Here is a 16,036-nt window from a genome sequence, read left to right as displayed (position 1 = left end):
TAGTGGTAAGAGATTTTACATTTTTCCACTGGATCAAAAGCTTCAAACATGCTTGCACATTTAAATGCCATAGATAAGGGCTCATTGTACTGTATGAAATTAAAACATATTATAACATTTCATACTTAGAGCATAATATTCACAAAATAAAAGAAAGAAATACTGTGATGAATGCAATGACATTCTGTGAATGGGGTAACTTTTTTGGTTATTTTTATTTTTTCCAAGTAGTATACATGAATACGTTTTACATTAACAATATAAAAATAAGTGAACACATAGATGTATTCTAAAATTATGGGCAATTGAGTGAATAAACTTAAAAGTAATAAAAGAAACATTTACTTGTAAAACATTGAACATTTTTTTATTTAATAATACTTTCAAAGAAATACACATTGTTTAAAAATCTTATATTAGCAGTTCAGTGTGACATTGGACATTAGTTATTTCTTATCTCAGCAAAGTGAATATGATATGCTGAACAACAGCAAAACTGTTGCTACCAAAATGGTGCTCAAAGAAATCCTTATGTAAAGCCTAAATATGAACACTGCTAAGTCTCTAAATATGAAGTGTATATTTTGGGGAAAGTGGCATATAACCAGGCAGAAAAACATTAACAACTGTAATGAACCTAGAATTTGATCAACATAGGAAATATGGATGGGTGCTTTGGCATATAAATTGGATTAGTTCAACCTGAATTCTCCAATCTAATTGAGATGTTGGCTGTATAATACTCAGGAGTAGTTGGTTTCGTTAAACCTCCAGGAATGAAGCTATCGAAAAAGCTATAGTGAAAATCTATGCCTGGTCTGAGAAATAACTGACATTCTTTCTCATCGACTACATTAATCTGCTAACATAATTAAACAAGAACAACAAAAAAAATTCTCAGCCTTGAGGGCCAGGTACTGTCAGCCTTAGACAGTGTAAGAAATAAAAAGGGCAATTGAAAATGCTACCATATTGAAAAACTTGCTTCAAGGCTATAGATGTTGTTGGCAAAGCAAGGATAAACAGGGTAAAGGATACAGCTCCTATCCAAAAAAATCTCATTCTTCAGCGAGCCATCTTTTTTGTAAGGCTAGAGTTATGCTCCGGCTAGGTCAATTACTGGGATCCGTAGAGAGATATTTAGTATACTGCCTGTTGACTTCTTTCCTTAAATTGCCTGGAATACTCCAGGCTCATTTTTTGTCATTTTCCTCCATCTTTTATTGGATGAAAACAAACAGTATAACAGGTAATTTGATTTTTCTCTCTGCTTAGGATTTATATGTGCTTCACAGCTAGCATTTGTTATCTTCAGGCTTAAAGGCTCTAAGTCATCAGAGAAACACTCCCACTTGACTATAAAATGTAAGTCAGACGATTATAATGATAGTGTCACAGATGGAAAAATAATCTGCACTCTATTGTAATCAGGCCCAACACTGACAAAAGACTCATGCATTGCTGTGGTGTTTCAATGGAGATGAAAGCACCAATTTATACTTTAACTTCTCAAGAAGGGCAGAAAGATATGTAAACAGAAGGATACAGTACTCAGGTTTAATTTCAACCTGAATTACAAACATAAAAAGATTACTCAGGATAGTGGATTGAAGCCAAATTACCAGAAGTTAATTTGGAAATGACATTTGCATTGCTTATTTCATCAGACTCATAAAGAAGAGGCCTTGATCTCTGTACTGCCTGTTCCCCACAGCCTCATGGCAAATTCCCAGAACTATCACTCCTTCTACACTGATTTAAAATAACCAGCGAAGAGGAATCGGTTGGAGCATATTTATTTTGCTTAAACCACGGTCAACTCCTATCTCGAAATGTCTAGAGATTTCCATTAGCTCTCAATTTATTTTTTAACGGTAACTTGACTCAATTTTAACCAATATGTAAGTTTTTGTTATAATTGTCTGAGGCACAGCACATTTCCAAAATTCAAATCAGAAAATATCTTTCTTTTTTTTCTTTTTTTCTTCTTTTCCAAGTGAGAAGAGAGGAGATACCCGGCAGACCCTTTCCTGGGGCTGAGGTTCTGCCCATCTGGGGCCATGCTTGCAATATTTTTAGTGTCTGAAGCAGAGGCTCCAAGGAGCCATCCTCAGCACCTGGGGCAATGTGCTCAAACCGATTGAGCCCTGGCTGTGAAAGGGGAAGAAGGAGAGAGAGAGAAAGAGAGAGAGAGAGAGAGAGAAGGGTGGAGAAGCAGATGGTCTTTATTCCCGTGTGCCCTGAATGGGAATCAATCCTGGAATATCTACATGTCAGGCTGACACTCTACCATTGAGCCAACCCTCCAGGGCCAGAAAATGTATTTCAATTACATCTCAAAGATGTGATTCCAATTCTCAATCTTCTCCAGTTGTACAGGGAAGCAACCTTCTGGAGACATCATCTCTTAAAATTCTCATTCCCATATTGGCTTTCAAAGGTGTTTCTTGCATTTCCAAATCTATAAAGATAATTTAATCCAGAAGAAAATTTCTGAAAATATATCATATCCTCACAGGAAAGTTGCTCATGTATCTTATTTCCCCTCAACTATTTAACATTTTGCATTTCCTCCAGGGAATGGGGATGTAATTTATTAACCTAACAAAAAATGTGAGCAGAATATCAAACACAATGTTGGATATTTTGGACAGAGTAGTGAGCAAGTTATGGGTGGCCCTTGTCTTAGAAAGTTGTAATATGAGTGGGAGGTAGGCAGAATGGGTTAAAAACATTGAAACTGTTAAGAATCACTCAATATTTGGTTCTTGGTATATTCAATAATGAGAAAATAATAGTTATTTAGGATTATTTGTGGGGCATTTATCTTAGATTTTTGTAATAGAAATAGCCATTCAAAGAGGCATCCAAGTTTAAGAATGAGGATGTATAGATGAGAATAAAGGATAAAGAGATTTTCAGGCAAAGATAACTGTGTATAAAGCCAGGGAGTCTGAAAGAGCAGAAAATTTGCAGAATTGAAAGAAGCTCAGGATGGGAAGCTGAAAGAGAAAGGTGTGTATGCTGCTATCTGGGGGATGTCTAGTTATTTGGGAATAGTGGTAAAAAGATAATGAATCCCAAAAGTTTGTTCCTTGTCTTCTTTCCTGAAAAAAAAAATCTGAATATTTTATGATTAAGTAATTGCATTATTTAATTCCTCTCTGTTTCAAGGAAATGAAAAATTTTCAGGTTATCTTTGCTGTTCTGAGAACTAAGAAAGTTTAGGGTCGATCTCAGTAGCTGAAGCACCATCCTTCAGGAAACTGAATGGTGATTCATTACACCATCCAATTTCAGCATTTCAATTCATCTCCTGACAACCATGGATCTGAGTACCTTTATTTTGTCTTCGCCATAGCTGTGACTTGGCTCATCTCTGCTTCTGCTGCCTTTCCTGCTATTGTGGCCCATAGTTGTATTCTTTAGACATGCTCTATCTAATATGGTAGCCTCTAGGTATGTGGCTTATTTAAACATAAATTTAACTCAACTGACATTCTTCAGTCTCAATTCTGCTGTATGGTCTGACTGAGGCAGAATGATTGCGTTCATAGGTTGATGGACATTCAATTGACTGCTTCATGGTTGAGTCACTGCAATCAGTTGATTCTATGGTGAGATAAAATCGAATGTGATCATTTAACCACAAAAAAATCCCTAAATTTGATGTTTTTAGTGGCAGAAGAAGCCTGCAGAAATCATACACTAAGCATACATGCACACATAGATATATATGCACACACACATTTTTTTCAACAAATATCTGCAACTGTGCTCAATACTGAAGATGAAAAATTGAATAAGACATTCATGAATTCAAGAAGCATGTACATTGGAACACTGGTACTACTAAATGCAACTATAAATACCACAGTATAGAAATATATGTATATGGTGTTTTAGACATAAAAAAAAAAACAGTTTGATTTAGGCAGCTAAGGCTGATAAAGAATTCTTATTAAAGGTCAACATGAAATATTAAGAGCGGTTAGACAATGAGAGGAAAATAAACATAAACATTCCAAGTACGTACAGGAGCAACAAGGCTAAAGGTTAAAGGTAAGGAACACAGAAATCAGGGGTTGTATCTGTAAATATTGAGTATTCCCAGAGCATAATGCAGAGGAGGCATGTGAGTCCCTAACTCAGAATCCCCTAATACAACAACATTGCAAGTGCCTTACTTGTTTTTTCTTCTTAATTTTTGTTATTGAATTTAGCAAAAAAAGAAGGGGAAGAAAGAGAGAGAAAGAGAAACATCAATCTGTTTCTGTATGTGCCCTGACGGGGGATCGGACCCACAATCTTTGCATATCACAGATGCTGTAACTAACCAAGTTTTTCAGCCAGCACAGTGCCTTACTTTTCTTTTCTTTCTTTCTTTCTTTCTTTCTTTCTTTCTTTCTTTCTTTCTTTCTTTCTTTCTTTCTTTCTTTCTTTCTTTCTTTCTTTCTTTTCTTTTCTTTTCTCTTCTTTTCTATTCTTTTCTTTTCTTTTTTTCTTTTCTTTTCTTTTCTTTTCTTTTCTTTTTTTTCCCCACAGATTGTCTTAAAGAACTATTATTTTCTCAGAGACAGAGAGAGGGACAGATAGGGACAGACAGACAGGAAGGGAGAGAGATGAGAAGCAACAACTCTTTGTTGCAGCACCTTAGTTGTTCATTGATTACCTTCTCATATGTGCCTTGACAGGGGTGGGAGGCCACAGCAGACCGAGTGACTGCTTGCTCAAACTAGTGACCTTGCGCTCAAGTTGGTGAGCCCTGTTCAACCAGATGAGTCCACTCTCGAGGTGGTGACCTCAGGGTTTCGAACCTGAGTTCTCTATGTCCTTGTCCGATGCTCTGTCCACTGCACCACTGCCTGGTAGACCCTTAATCTTAGTTTGTTTTTTATACACCCACACTATTTCTTATTTAATCTTTCTACCATATTGCATGATACATCATTAATGGTGGACATCTGCTATTTTCACCAACCAAGCATTTCTTCGACCTTCTTTTGGTAAAAATCACTCCAGTTTTCCTTTGACAGTTGTCTGCACTTAAGGGTCTCCATTTTCCCATGACAGTATGTAGACACCATGGGTTGGTGTCTCAAATAGGGCCAATCTGACTATCTCTTCAATTTGGAGGGAGGACCCAACAACAGAGAATGCTTTGATCTTATTGATTTTGACTGTGGAACCTTGAAAATTATTTTACTGTGACAACAACCTAGAGCCCCTGAGCTGTTTCCAAAGAACTTTGAGTTTATCTATTACCTGCCTTTTATTAAATGTTTTAATCCTGATATCCCCACTATGTGCTTTAAAAAATTTTTTTATTTATTGATATTAGGAGAGAACATAGACAGAAAAGGGGAGGGAAAGGAACAGAAAATATCAACTCATAGTAGTTTATTTTTATATGTGCTTTCACTAAGTAAGCCCAGGGTTTCAAACCAACAACCTCAGCATTCTAGGTTGATGCTTTATTCACTGCATCACCACAGGTCAGACCCCTAATATGTTAAATGATAGTGATTGAATAAAACAAATACGTATTCTCAGAGTTCTATTCATACTGTATCATCTCCCTACCATTCCAGTTGTTTCTCCCCCAGTCTCTTCATGGTCACTCTGTGTCCTAGTTAGGTGTATTCACTGTTTCGGAAACTTGCCTTGTATGTATCAGTCTCCACATCATTTTGACCTCATCCCAAAATGTTTTCCCTCAAGCCCTGTCCCAAATCCTGCCTATGGTACAAGGTCTAGACTGCAGGGGTCCCCAAAGTTTTTACACAGGGGGCCATTGGAGGGCCAGACTATAAAAAAAACTATGAACAAATCCCTATGCACACTGCACATATCTTATTTTAAAGTAAAAAAACAAAACGGGAACAAATATAACATTTAAAATAAAGAACAAGTAAATTTAAACCAACAAACTGACCAGTATTTCAATGGGAACTACGCTCCTCTCACTGACCACCAATGAAAGAGGTGCCCCTTCCGGAAGTACGGTGGGGGCTGGATAAATGGCCTCAGGGGGCCGCATGTGGCCTGTGGGCCGTAGTTTTGGGACCCCTGGTCTAGAGCAAGGGTAGTCAACCTTTTTATACCTACCACCCACTTTTGTATCTCTGTTAGTAGTAAAATTTTCTAACTGCGCATCAGTTCCACAGTAATGGTGATTTATAAAGTAGGGAAGTAACTTTACTTTATAAAATTTATAAAGCCGAGTTACAGCAAGTTAAAACATATAATAATAATTACTTACCATGTACTTTATGTTGGATTTTTGCTAAGTTTGGCAGAATAAATCTTTATAAAACAACTTACTATAGTTAAATCTATCTTTTTATTTATACTTTGGTTTCTCTGCTACTGCCCACCATGAAAGCTGGAATGCCCACTAGTGGGCAGTAGGGACCAGGTTGACTACCACTGAGAAAGCAATCTAAATTTCTTACCACTTTTTCTGATTATTCCAGGTTGAATCATTTCTTTTTTCCTTGAAACTTTGATTTCTTTATTTCTCAATTCCTAATGATTGAATTTTATAAATTGCTCTTAGCTTCTTGCCGTACATTCTACTCTTCCTCACAACAGAAGATTGATTGATTTACGGATGAGAAACAGATATATGTCCATTTTTTTTTTGTTAAACCTGGAGGATGTATTTGTGTATACAGGTATTGATTGCCTTACGACCTATGCAACTTATGAGCATTTGACTTTACTACCACAATCACTACCCACGACTGTTCCACATCTGGCAGTGCAAACATTGCCCAGCTGGGCAAATGACAGTGCGGACCAGCTTCCGGCAGCACTACCATCTCCACATGCACCTTTTCACCATTTCAACTGTTATTCCAGACTCAGTACAGCAATTTGTGTTTTGTGTCTTCGATATTTTTCATCAAACCCCTAAAGACCTTCTTTGGAGTGTGAAATGGAAGATGTCAAAAAGTTGCTAGACAAAGAATCCGGAGAACTTACAAATGAAGATCTAATCAAACTGGAAGAAGAAAAGAGTGGTGGAAGAAGAAAGAAGAGAAGCAGAGAAAGAAAGTTCACCACTAAGGGATTATCAGAAGATTTATCTTTACTGAATAAATTTCTTATACATTTCAAAGCAATGAACCCAAACATCAAACGATTTGCAAGAATTGAACTGATGGCACACAATGTGTTTTGTCTGTGTCGTGAAATTTATGAAGAAAAAAAGAAACATACAATTCAGACAAAGCTCACCATGTTTATGAAAAAACCAACTCTGGTAACCCCAACTGCTGCCTCAGATGACGACATCAACGATATGCAGCCAGGCACCAGCGGCCAATAAAATGTTTCGTACATGTTTATATATAATATTTTGATATGTTTTGCAATTGGGAAAATGTTTCCGATGGTATTTTTTACACCTGTATTTTGTATTTTTGTATGCACCCATATTTTGTAATTTTGTATGTTTTGCAAATATTAAACCAGTTGTACTGGTAATGCAGTGTTTTACTTAAACCTGATGAATGTATAAATAAGAAACAAAATGGTGTAGAGTTGATACAAATGGTATAAAATGAACAAATAAAATTATGATATATACAATAATGAAAGAAAATTATGATAAAATATGACTTAAAGATTTTTATAGGAGTGACATCACGGAAATGGCGCCGTGAGCAGCGCGTCCGACAGTGCTCCCCTAAATCACAACAAATTTATCAACTAGAAACAGAAAAATTTATCCTCGGAGCATTCCGGAGTTCCACACAAACTGATAGCGAAAGGACTGTTATCACTTGAATCTGAGAGACGAGGGTGTGGAGGAATCTACCACAGGGACGTTCTTTCAAACCGCAAGGAAGTCCGCCTGTGTGCTATCAATAAGACCACCCTCAGATGCCGATAAGAAAGAGGAAATCGAATATTATGGATACAAAAGAAAGAGAGGTAACACAAATAGATGTGGAAAAATCTATGGAGAAAAGACTTAACATATTGGAAGCCTTGGAGCTAAATGACAGAGAATTTAAAATAGAAATCTTAAAAATACTCAGAGATATACAAGAAAACACAGAAAGGCAATATAGGGAGATCAGAAAACCACTCAATGAACACAAAGAATATATTACCAAGGAAATTGAAACTATAAAAACAAATCAAACAGAAATGAAAAACTCAATTCACGAGCTGAAAAATGAGGTAACAAGCTTAGCTAACAGAACAGCCCAGATTGAAGATAGGATTAGTGAAATAGAAGACAAACAACTTGAGGCACAACAGAGAGAAGAAGAAAGAGACTCAAGAATAATAAAAAATGAGAAAGCCCTACAGGAATTGTCTGACTCCATCAGAAAGAATAACATAAGAATAATAGGTATATCAGAGGGAGAAGAGAAAGAAAATGGAATGGAGAATATACTCAAACAAATAATAGACGAGAACTTCCCAAGCCTGTGGAAGGAACTAAAGCCTCAAATTCAAGAAGCAAACAGAACACCAAGTTTTCTTAACCCCAACAAACCCACTCCACGGCACATCATAATAAAGATGACACAAACCAATGACAAAGAAAAAATTCTCAAGGCAGCCAGGGAAAAGAAGAGTACAACATATAAAGGAAGGCCTATTAGATTATCATCAGATTTCTCAGCAGAAACTCTACAAGCTAGAAGAAAGTGGACCCCAATATTTAAAGCCCTGAAAGAGAGGAACTTTCAGCCAAGAATACTATACCCATCAAAGCTATCCTTCAAGTATGAAGGAGATATAAAAACATTCACAAATACAGAAAAGATGAGAGAATTTATCAGCAGAAAGCCCCCACTCCAGGAAATACTAAAGGGGGTTTTCCAACCAGATTCAAAGAACAAAAGAAAACAAAACCACAAGTAACAGCTCCACCAAGAACACAATAAAACCAAACTTAAACTGTGACAACAAAGGAAAAAAAGGGGGGAGAGGATGGAGATTAACAGTAGCAAAGCATGATGAAGTGCAGAAATACTTATAAGATAGGGTACTACAATGAATATGGTAGGTACCCTTTTCATTACTTAATGGTAACCACCCTTAAAAAAACCACCACAAAAACACTTGACTTAAAAAAGGTAGCAACAGAGGAAAGAAGTATGGAACACAAACAAACAAAAACAAATGATAGAAAAACAAAAGAGAAGAATCAAACTAGATACAAAACTAACAGAAAGCAATTTATAAAATGGCAGTAGGGAACCCACAAGTGTCAATAATTACACTAAATGTAAATGGATTAAACTTACCAATAAAAAGACACAGAGTGGCAGAATGGATTAAAAAAGAAAATCCAACTATATGCTGCCTACAAGAAACACATCTAAGCAACAAGGATAAAAACAAATTCAAAGTGAAAGGCTGGAAAACAATACTCCAAGCAAACAACACCCAAAAAAAAGCAGGCATAGCAATACTCATATCTAATAATGCTGACTACAAGACAGAAAAAGTACTCAGAGACAAAAATGGTCATTTCATAATGATTAAGGGGAAGTTGAATCAAGAAGACATAACAATCCTTAATATATATGTACCAAACCAAGGAGCACCAAAATATATAAGACAGCTACTTATTGACCTTAAAACAAAAACTAACAAAAATACAATCATACTTGGAGACCTCAATACACCGCTGACGGCTCTAGATCGGTCATCCAAACAGAGAATCAATAAAGATATAGTGGCCTTAAACGAAATACTAGAACACCTGGATATGATAGACATCTACAGGACACTTCATCCCAAAGCGACAGAGTATACATTTTTCTCTAGTGTACATGGAACATTCTCAAGAATTGACCATATGTTGGGCCACAAAGACAATATCAGCAAATTTAGAAAAATTGAAATTGTACCAAGCATATTTTCTGATCATAAAGCCTTGAAACTAGAATTCAACTGCAAAAAAGAGGGGGAAAAACCCACAAAAATGTGGAAACTAAACAACATACTTCTAAAAAATGAATGGGTCAAAGAAGAAATAAGCGCAGAAATCAAAAGATATATACAGACAAATGAAAATGAAAATACGACATATCAGAATCTCTGGGATGCAGCAAAAGCAGTAATAAGAGGAAAGTTCATATCACTTCAGGCCTATATGAACAAACAAGAGAGAGCCGAAGTAAACCACTTAACTTCACACCTTAAGGAACTAGAAAAAGAAGGACAAAGACAACCCAAAACCAGCCGAAGAAAGGAGATAATAAAAATCAGAGCAGAAATAAATGAAATAGAGAACAGAAAAACTATAGAAAAAATCAATAAAACAAGGAGCTGGTTCTTTGAAAAGATCAACAAAATTGACAAACCCTTGGCAAGACTCACCAAGGAAAAAAGACACAGGACTCAAATAAATAAAATCCAAAATGAAAGAGGAGAGATCACCACAGACATCATAGAAATACAAAGAATTATTGTAGAATACTATGAAAAATTATATGCCACCAAATACAACAATCTAGAAGAAATGGATAAATTCCTAGAACAATACAACCTTCCTAGACTGAGTCATGAAGAAGCAGAAAGCCTAAACAGACCAATCAGCAGGGAGGAAATAGAAAAAACTATTAAAAATCTCCCCAAAAATAAAAGTCCAGGCCCAGACAGTTATACTAGTGAATTCTATCAAACATTCAAAGAAGACTTGGTTCCTATTCTACTCAAAGTCTTCCAAAAAATTGAAGAAGAAGCAATACTTCCAAACACATTTTATGAGGCCAACATAACCCTCATACCAAAACCTGGCAAGGATGGCACAAAGAAAGAAAACTACAGACCAATATCTCTAATGAATACAGATGCTAAAATACTAAACAAAATACTGGCAAACCGAATACAACAACATATTAAAAAAATAATACATCATGATCAAGTGGGATTCATCCCAGAATCTCAAGGATGGTTCAACATACGCAAAACGGTTAACGTAATACACCATATCAACAAAACAAAGAACAAAAACCACATGATCTTATCAATAGATGCAGAAAAGGCTTTTGATAAAATACAACACAATTTTATGTTTAAGACTCTCAACAAAATGGGTATAGAAGGAAAATATCTCAACATGATAAAGGCCATATATGATAAACCATCAGCCAACATCCTATTAAACGGCATAAAACTGAGGACTTTCTACCTTAAATCAGGAACAAGACAGGGTTGTCCACTCTCTCCACTCTTATTCAACGTGGTGCTAGAAGTTCTGGCCAGAGCAATCAGACAAGACAAAGAAATAAAAGGCATCCATATCGGAAAAGAAGAAGTAAAGCTATCACTTTTTGCTGATGATATGATCCTATACATTGAAAACCCGAAGGACTCCACAAAAAGATTATTAGAAACAATAAACCAATACAGTAAGGTCGCAGGATACAAAATTAACATACAAAAGTCCATAGCCTTTCTATATGCCAACAATGAAATATTAGAAAACGAACTCAAAAAAATAATCCCCTTCACGATTGCAACAAAAAAAATAAAATACCTAGGAATAAACATAACAAAGAACGTAAAGGACCTATATAATGAAAATTACAAAGCATTGTTAAGGGAAATCGAAAAAGATACAATGAGATGGAAAAATATTCCTTGTTCTTGGATAGGAAGAATAAATATAATCAAAATGGCCATATTACCCAAAGCAATATACAAATTTAATGCAATTCCCATCAAAATCCCTATGAGATTTTTTAAAGAAATGGAACAAAAAATCATCAGATTTATATGGAACTATAAAAAACCCCGAATAGCCAAAACAATCCTAAGGAAAAAGAATGAAGCTGGGGGCATTACAATACCTGACTTTAAACTATATTATAGGGCCACGATAATCAAAACAGCATGGTATTGGCAGAAAAATAGACACTCAGACCAATGGAACAGAATAGAAAGCCCAGAAATAAAACCACATATATATGGTCAAATAATCTTTGATAAAGGGGCCAACAACACACAATGGAGAAAAGAAAGCCTCTTCAACAAATGGTGTTGGGAAAACTGGAAAGCCACATGCAAAAGAATGAAACTCGACTACAGCCTGTCCCCGTGTACTAAAATTAATTCAAAATGGATCAAAGACCTAAATATAAGACCTGAAACAATAAAGTACATAGAAGAAGACATAGGTACTAAAATCATGGACCTGGGTTTTAAAGAACATTTTATGAACTTGACTCCAATGGCAAGAGAAGTGAAGGCAAAGATAAATGAATGGGACTACATCAGAATTAAAAGTTTTTGCTCAGCAAGAGAAACTGATATCAAAATAAACAGACAGCCAACTATATGGGAACTGATATTTTCAAACGACAGCTCAGATAAGGGCCTAATATCCAAAATTTACGAAGAACTCATAAAACTCAACAACAAACAAACAAACAATCCAATAAAAAAATGGGAAGAGGACATGAACAGACACTTCTCCCAGGAAGAGATACAAATGGCCAACAGATATATGAAAAGATGCTCAGCTTCATTAGTTATTAGAGAAATGCAAATCAAAACTACAATGAGATACCACCTCACCCCTGTTAGATTAGCTATTATCAACAAGACGGGTAATAGCAAATGTTGGAGAGGCTGTGGAGAAAAAGGAACCCTCATTCACTGTTGGTGGGACTGTAAAGTAGTACAACCATTATGGAGGAAAGTATGGTGGTTCCTCAAAAAACTGCAAATAGAACTACCTTATGACCCAGCAATCCCTCTACTGGGTATATACCCCAAAACCTCAGAAACATTGATACGTGAAGACACATGTAGCCCCATGTTCATTGCAGCACTGTTCACAGTGGCCAAGACATGGAAACAACCAAAAAGCCCTTCAATAGAAGACTGGATAAAGAAGATGTGGCACATATACACTATGGAATACTACTCAGCCATAAGAAATGATGACATCAGATTATTTACAGCAAAATGGTGGGATCTTGATAACATTATAAGGAGTGAAATAAGTAAATCAGAAAAAAACAAGAACTACATGATTCCATACATTGGTGGAACATAAAAATGAGACTAAGAGACATGGACAAGAGTGTGGTGGTTACCAAGGGTGGGGGGGGAGGGAGGACATGGGAGGGAGGGAGGGAGAGAGTTAGGGGGAGGGGGAGGGGCACAGAGAACTAGATAGAGGGTGACGGAGGACAATCTGACTTTGGGCGAGGGGTTTGCAACATAATTTGATGACAAAATAACCTAGACATGTTTTCTTTGAATATATGTACCCTGATTTATTAATGTCATCCCATTACCATTAATAAAAATTTATTAAAAAAACAAAAAAACAAAAAAACAAAAAAAAAAAAAAAAAAAAAAAGATTTTTATAACATCATTTCACAGTACTGTACATACAGCCTACTCAACTTATGACCAAATCGTGTTATGAGTGGTCTGTCGGAACCAATCGTGGTCATAAGTCGAGCACTAGCTGTATATGTATGTATGTATGTTTTTAAAATCAGAAAAACCCACAGGTGATTATTAATTTGTCCACTGGGAATTTTTTTCACTTTCCTAATGAAATATTTGCCTCTTGCATTTATTTACATTCCCATCCCTTAGATCTTTCTGTAGAGCCAAAGGCAGAACCAGAGCCAGAGAAAGGACTGGAGATAGAGATAGAGATACAAACTTCTCAGCATCTTTTCCAGATCTCATTTCACAGAAGTTAGTGAGAGAATAGTGCCAAACAGGACTCCTAAAATTGGTAAAATATTTACCATAATATCTTGCCTTTGCTCTTGAGGTATCTTTTTCTTACAGAAAGTTACATTCCAATAATAAGGATTTCATGTGTGACATTGCATGTAGTTATGCAATAATAATCTTGGAAGCGATTGGGCACGTTTTCTGCTAAATCATTCAGTGTATTTCAATAGTCTCAGTATTCACTAATGCTCTAATTTTGAATGACTGATTGGTGAGTAACAGGTGTCTTTATTCATTGTTCATGAAAGGTATTAGATTCAGAGTAATGCAAAAAGCCAAAAAAAAAAGGTTCATCATACATTTCTTTGAGATTAGCTTCACTATGATCTAATTTGGCATAACTTTCAGTGTGTGTTTAGGAAATGTACTATGTAAGAAATGACACGCATTCCTAGTGTTGCTTTGAGATTAATGTAAATTAATATATACCAGAATACTCTTTGTTTTCAACTTCTTTAGGATCATTACAAATTAACATGTTCTGTTTTGTATATAATAATTAATGACTATGATACAAATACTTATATCCTCCTCCTGCTCTCCTTACTGTTTCTTTAATGCAGCATCTTGATTTCTATATTCATGATCACATTCATAATTGTTAAGCTGCAAACAAAAAAGCCACCTGCATGCTAAGCTGTGAAACATACTGAGCTGTGAAACATTTTTTAAACTTAGGAATGACTAAGAAGTTTGTAATACAGGCGAACACGCCTTGGTGAGATAGTGCACTGGCAGTCTGTTAGCGCGTGAAGAGCTAAAAGGAGTGGGGTTGATGGCGAGTCCCGTGCTGAGGATGAAAATCAGGTTTACTTAGAATCCCATTTCATCAGCTAATGTGAAGTTTAATTAACATGTGGAGACAGGAGAGAAATTGGTGGAAGGCCTAAAAATCCCTTAACATGAATTTAATCTTCTGCTTTCAGAATGGTAACAACAATAATCAAAACCCCGGTTATGCACCAACTATGTACATTCCAGGTTAAATTTCATACCATCCCATCATTATGTCTAAATAAATATATAAATTAGTTCCTATTATCCCCATTTTTAGATGGAGAGATTGAGTCTCAATTGAGTGAAATGGATTATCTATTAACAGAAAGATCTGCGAGTCCCAAACTGTATCAGAGTGACTTCAGGGTCCATACCTCAATGTATTTAATCGCTTCCCACCCCCATCATTTTCCAGGGTGGACTTGCAGATCTCCTTCAGTAATTGTGCTTGTACAGAGAATTTTTTCTTTATTAACTTGGCACAAACTGTGAGAACAAGATAATAGTTTCCTTCTAGAGCAGGATTGCTCAACAGTGACAGTATTAACATTTTGTCCCAGGCAAATCCGTGTTGTGAGAAGCTTCCCAAGGCATTGTAGGGTGCTTAAAAACATCCCTGGCTTTTACCCACTAGGGGATGCCAGTAGCACCTCCTTTTCAGTCTTCACAATAAAAAGTGTCTCCGGACTTTGATAGATGCCCCTCTCCCTCCAAAGTAACAGGTGCCAAAACTGTTCTTAATTGAAAATCACCACTGTAGAGGTATGTATGTTCTTTTTTATTTCCATTAAGGCATTTTATTTGCATATATGTATTGCATCTCTAGAAAAGGAATCTCAGGATTTCCCCTCCTGTGCATTTTTGTCCTGCTTCTTCACGGTCCATGGTGCCCACTGAAGCTGTCAGTGCAGGGAAGCCGAGCTGAAGGGACAGAAGCAGGTTGTTCTGCCATTTTTCCAGATCCTTGAGCTGCACATCCAATCTGGGGTTGGTCACTCCACACCTGTTTTACCTGCATGTGAGGTTCACAACAATTTTTCCAGCTCTGTAGTCACCAATTATCTTAAATTCACTATGGTGATCATGCTTTCTCATCACTGTTAGAAATCAAATGATGACTTTGGAGCACGACCTAGTAAGAACCTAGCATTTGTCTCACTTTTTGCCACTGTTGATACTCTTGAGTGTATCAGCCAAGACATTCATGCAGATCATTATGGCAACATGAAAAGAGAGTGGAAAGAGTGGTAGATATGTTCTTTGATCGGGCCAAATTCCAGGACAGAGTGTTGAGTGCTGAGGAATACATGCTTTGTGGTATTTTACATAGTATATATTAATGTAGAATCTTTGTGCATAAGCATAAAAATATCTTCCTTTTTAATTCAAAGTGCCAAATGAGACCAAGAAAAATGCAGAGATTGTTCATGTTTTGAACCAGAATCAACTGTATAAATGTACATTAAAGAAACTGTTATAAAGGAATCTCTTTTCTTTGTGTTTCCCACTCACTGTGAG

General features: G+C 36.2%; 1 pseudogene; it reads right to left on the bottom strand.

Annotated features, from left to right (window-relative positions):
- Positions 1–15,340: 15,340 nt before the first annotated feature.
- Positions 15,341–15,733, bottom strand: LOC136338609 (small ribosomal subunit protein uS8-like; annotated as a pseudogene).
- Between the last annotated feature and the right edge of the window lie 303 nt (positions 15,734–16,036).

Source organism: Saccopteryx bilineata, chromosome 5 (genome assembly GCF_036850765.1).
Source record: "Saccopteryx bilineata isolate mSacBil1 chromosome 5, mSacBil1_pri_phased_curated, whole genome shotgun sequence".
NCBI lineage: Eukaryota > Metazoa > Chordata > Mammalia > Chiroptera > Emballonuridae > Saccopteryx > Saccopteryx bilineata.
The sequence above is the reverse complement of the archived record's forward strand: the minus strand, read 5'-3'. Positions and strand labels throughout refer to the sequence as shown.